Genomic DNA, 5,911 nt, shown 5'->3' with positions numbered 1-5,911 from the left:
AGGTAAATACACCTTTCAAGTCAGGGTTCATTAATCTGTCTAAAAGTTGGGTTATATTTAATGTTTGGTGTGGCTCTAGATGGTAGGGGCTTTTTTGTTGTTGTTGTTCAGTCATGTCTGACTCTTTGTGACCCCATGGAGTGTAGACCCTCCAGGCTCCTCGTCCTTGTGACTTCCCAGCAAGAATACTGGAATGGGTAGTCATTTCCTACTACAAAGGATCTTCCCAACCTAGGGATTGAACCAGTGTCTCTTTCAGTTCAGCTCAGTTCAGTTGTTCAGTCGTGTCCGACTCTTTGCAACCCCATGAATCCCAGCACGCCTGGCCTCCCTGTCCATCACCAACTCCTGGAGTTCACTCAAACTCATGTCCATGGAGTTGGTGATGCCATTCAGCCATCTCATCCTCTGTCATCCCCTTCTCCTCCTGCCCCCAATCCCTCCAGCATCAGGGTCTTTTCCAATGAGGCAACTCTTCGCATGAGGTGGCCAAAGTATTGGAGATTCAGCTTCAGCATCAGTCCTTCCAATGAACACCCAGGACTGATCTCCTTTAGGATGGACTGGATGGATCTTCTTGCAGTCCAAGGGACTGTCTCCTGCATTAGCGGGCAGATTCTTTACCGTTGAGCCACCTGGGAATCTATTATACTGATACCATTCTTCAGTAAGATGTGGAACAGGAGAGGTAGTCTATAATCTTATGATTATGTCTCAATGTTTTATTGAGTCTATATCCCTGACCTGTGACTTTCACAAGTGTTTCTTGGCACCCCTTCCCCACTTAGGTGAGACAGGAAGCTAGAGGGGATTGGTCGTGAGTAAATGTCCTTCCTTCTAATGAGATATGGTTGGTAAAGGCTTTTTCTCTGGAGAATAGACCTTTATTATGAAGAATTCTCTGCATATAGTATTATTTCTCAGTGTGTACTATTTCCCTGTCCCTGCAAGAGCCTTTAGTGGGTATTTCTTAGCTCATAAGAGTGACAACCTGGTAAGGTTCTTGGTGGTAAAATCCATGAAAGGGGTGGGGTGGGGGCACTCCTGCTAAGACTGTGGTCCTCAGAAGTTTCTTCTTTTCAAGTTAGTTCATCCTTAGACTCCAGTAAGTCATTAAACTGATCATTAAAGTGTCCCTACCAATTTATGGTTCCAGGGACTTCTGCTCCAAGTGTGTATTTCCTCTGTGATTCTCTGTGATGTTTGCCTGCCTCAGGATTCAGGGATAGAGATTTGCCTTTTGACATCAGTTTCTCTAATGGTTCCAAGAAAGTTCATTAAATTCAGCTTGTCCAGTAAGGAGGGGAATAATAGATATCAAATGGCTTTCATATTGTAGCTGAAGCTGGATATCCAGCCACATAATTTTTAAAAGAGCAAGCCCATTTACTAGCTGTTATCTCTTTCTCTAATTTGAGAATAGTAATATTTACTTTGTGAGAATTATGAGATCTTTCAATTTTTAATAAAGTGTCTGCTCACAGTAGGTGCTCAGAAATCATGCCCACTTTAAATTTTGTTACTATTAATTAAACTTCTCTTTGGTCAGTTAATTTCTATTATTTTGGTTAGTGGTGTGATTCAATCACTTATCAACTGGTAAACAGACAATTACATAGCAGCTTAGCTGGAAATTTCTTCTAAGAAGAAAAGACTCCTTTTCTTTTGGAAACCCTTTATTCTTTGAATAAGTTTTACTTGTTATTATTGTGCCTGGTGAGAATAAAACAGTAAGAGGAAGGAATAAGAATGACATCTATTTTTATTCTGTGCTTACTATGAGTCAATAATTGTATATAGGATGTATTTTATTTTCTACAGAAGTCTTTTGAAATATTATTATTATTGTCATTCATGTTTTATTGATGAGAAAACTTATAACTCAGAAGAGTTAATTGATCTAAGACCATTGAGCTAGTAAATGTTAAAGCTAAGGTTTGAACCCATGTCTCCGCAATGCAGCTTTGGTGTCCTGTATAGCTCGAATGTATCTGTAGCTTTAGTAATGTATGAACCCATATTAAAGCAAAACATCTACTAGATTCTTTCACTCAGATTTATGCTATTTTTTTTATGATGTTCTTTAAGCACATAAGCACAGTGAACCAGGTACAAATTCCTTTTACAATATATCTCTTATTCAACTACAGAATGAAATGAGAACATAATTCAAATGCAGACAGAATTACAAAGTCAATCAACTTTAATAATTTTGACTACAGAAGTGAGAGAAAGATACTCTAAGGCAAATAAATGCTGAGAATAAGATTTATGCACTTTTGGTGGTATGTTTTTATTTTTAAGATACTGATAGGCATGTCAGCTTTCCCAGAACATCACTATCTGTAAAGCATACTACGTCTCATCCAGGAAATTGCATTTGTTTAGTTAATGGATGACTGAAAGTAAAAAGAGTTGCCTCTGGAACTTTGAGGAAAGGGGAAGTTCAGAAATAGAACGTGGCCTGAGTAGTGTCTGCTGAAATGTTGATGCCGTTGTTCCAGTGCTAATGATGTTGATCATATTGTTAATCTAGTTCATTTACAATTAGCCAGAACCATCTTTCAGTTCTTTGACAAAGTATCCTCCATCATTTGGAGGAATGTTTTATCCCGGAATTCAAATGCTATTTCAACAAGGATCTCTATATAGATTTTCTTGTAGTAACATTTTGAGAGCATTTTGTTTTGAATCTGTTTATCAAAACATAGGTAAAAACCATTGCAATATAACTGCATTTAAGTCCAAGTTTTTTTTTTTTTTTGCCAAGTGAGAAGAGTGAAGCAAGGAATTTTGTATTGTTTTGTTTTCTCTTGTGATTACCCTCCAGTACTATTTTACTCGTATGTGCTCAAATTTATATAAAGAGACTAGTAATCCAGGGATCCCTGACCTTCCAAGACATGGCTTTTTCCACAGATCTCAGCTCCAGTTCCTAATCTAATTTTGGTTAGAGGAGGCAATACATTTGGTGTTTCCAACCTCTCTATATAGATCAAGTATAAACTTAGTCCTGCTGTTAAAGGATAGAGCCCTATTATAGTTTGTTCTTATAGCAAACTTCAGATAACCATAGGCTACAAAATTCACCTTTTTTTTTTTTTGGCCAAATCAAATTATTTTTCATCTCTCTCAGTTTTCTGGAATTTAGAGAAGCAGAAAGAAAAAACATTATTGGGCACTTAGAATTTTCCAGACCTGTACTAAAGGATTTTCATAAAGGGATTGGTTTACTACTCAACTAATCCTCTAAGATATTATAATCAAGGGCTTCCCTGATGGCTCAGTGGTAAAGAATTCACCTGCAATGTAGGAGAGTGTATCTTGCAGGAGATGTGGGTTCAGACACTGGGTTTGGGAAGATGCCCTGGAGAAGGAAATGCCAACACGATCCGGTGTTCTTGCCTGGAAAACCCTATGGACAGAGGAGCCTGGCGGACTACAGTCTACAGACTGTCATGAAGAGTTGGACATAACTGAGCAACTAAACAACAACAACACTATAATCTATTAACATTTCTGTTTTATAGATAAGCAAATTGAAGTTGATAGAGAATAACAAGGGGAAAAAATGGGTGGAATATTCTAGTCAAACTTGACTCCAACAAAAAGATCTTGCCAAAACCCTAAAATAATCCTACCATGAACACTGGTAATTCCCATCTCTTAGACTTGTGGACTAGACAATGTCAACTGGTAGGACACCAGTTGCAAACAAATGAATATGTGAAATTCACAATGTGTTTCTTCATTAGAGCTGACCACAACCAGCAAACACATGAATGCTCATATATAGCACACAATTCTTCTCCATTAGACATGAATGCTGTCCCTAGTCAAGACTGGGTTTGCCACATTCCTATATTATTAATATTATATTAACAATTATATTAATTATTAACTATATTAATTAATAACTATATTAATAATGAACCTATCAAAGACCATTTGTTGACTGTGTTTTTGTTCCTAAGCTTCAGTCACACAGAGTTTTGGCTTCCTGAATTCTCCCACTAGTCAAGTCTGTTTAACAAAGGACCTTGTAGGCTTCCTGGTAAAGCCCCAAATGTCTCCCCCATCCCCATCAATTCATAGCATAGGCACTGGCTTCCCTTTAAGCTATGTAATTAGAGATATTTCATAAATCTTAAATTCCCCAATTAACATTTCTTGATTGATGCCAAAGTGTTGGTTTTTGTAATCTTAATCACCTTATTAGTCACCGTAGTCATGCTTATTCAGATTGCTCACAGATTCCTGTATTTCTTAGTTGGCCAGCCCACACAGCCCTTTTTATTTTTCATCTCTCAGTTTTTGAAGTATAAAATTGGTGAGCTCCAGGAATGAGTTGCAGAGGTATTCATGCTTTCATTGTTAGGTTGATAAAATCAACCATTTTATATGTTGGGAACTATAATGTTATATCAGAATAAAAGGGAGGAATTTTTGAGATTTTCCTTGTGGAAAAGGAATTCAAAAGAGAATGACTTTATTTAGTTTGTATATGTACCAATCTTGAGGGTGGTGTGAAACTTTTAATTGTATGGAAGAAACAAAGGAATGATAGCCTCTTTGGAGGGAAATGACAGCAGTGTTAATGCCTTTCAATACTAAATTGCTTCAGATGAAACATTTACTGGTGCTTTGGGGTTTTATTTACTCTGGTAGATGCTGTGGTAAAGATTTTCACAGCACAGCTCTGTCATCCTTTTTAGAAACCTCGGGAACAAGAACAGAAAAACACCTAACCTATACTGGAAAAGATAAATAGTTGTTACTGACAAGAGCAAGCATCTTCCTGAATACAAATCCTCTCTCTTCATTCATTTGCTTATAATGATTTCCTTGATTGAAGTGACTTCTCTACTCAGTAGACTATTATCCTTTAAGACCCTACTTAGACATAACTCTTTCCTGAAGCCTTCTCCCAATCTCCTTTAGCCAAATTGCTATAAATTCATTCACTCGCTTAATCATGTATTCAATAAAAAGTTCTAATTATCTACTGCGAATTGGGGGTTATAAATATCAATAAGACTTAATCTCGATCTTCCAGAAGTTTATAATCTATTTGATGAGATACACATATTGAGGAAAATAAGTGTGACATCTGTTAAAGTTTCTGTAAGAGAAGTCTTTATAAAGCACAAGGAAGTCACTAAGGCAAAGGGAACCAACAAATATGTCACAGAGAAAGTGCATTTGTGATTATCTTGAAGAATGTGGCCAGTATAGCTGAAGTTGCTGATAGCTGCTGATATAGATCTATTTTTTGTTTGTACAACATGAGCACCTATGGGCTCAGATGTCATTAGAGCTGCCCCTTTGACCATACTCATGGCAGGCTGGACCTGCTGGCAGTTAACCACTTCCAAGCAGTCTTCAATCATAGATAAGGGGTCTGGGATGGTGTGTTAAGTACAGGAGTTGGTGGATAAATACCATACCTCTTATACTTATGTGTGAGATAATTCTGAGGAATGTGTACTAGCCTGATTGGGGTTTCCTCAGGCACAGTAGTAAGTGGGTTTATAATGTACGTTTATTGGCTGGTTTTTCTTTCCTGTCTTACTTCTCTATTTCCCTTCTTCCCAAATAAACCACTGGCATGCTGTTGCAGGATGATTTTTTAAAAGGAAAGCTAAGACTCTCATGGGGCTTCACCCAGTGACTCAACGGTAAAGACTCTGTAATGCAGGAGACATGGGTTCGATCCCTGGGTGGGGAAGATCTGCTGGAGGAGGACATGGCAACCCACACCAGTATTCTCACCTGGAGAATCCCATGGACAGAGGAGCCTGGTGGGCTACAGTCCATAGGGTCGCGCAGAGTCAGACATGACTGAAGTGACTGAGCACAGCACAAAACTGCCATACACTTGTAAAATGAATACATAACAAAGAATCTAATT

This window comes from Cervus elaphus, chromosome 11 (genome assembly GCF_910594005.1).
Source record: "Cervus elaphus chromosome 11, mCerEla1.1, whole genome shotgun sequence".
NCBI lineage: Eukaryota > Metazoa > Chordata > Mammalia > Artiodactyla > Cervidae > Cervus > Cervus elaphus.
The sequence above is the reverse complement of the archived record's forward strand: the minus strand, read 5'-3'. Positions refer to the sequence as shown.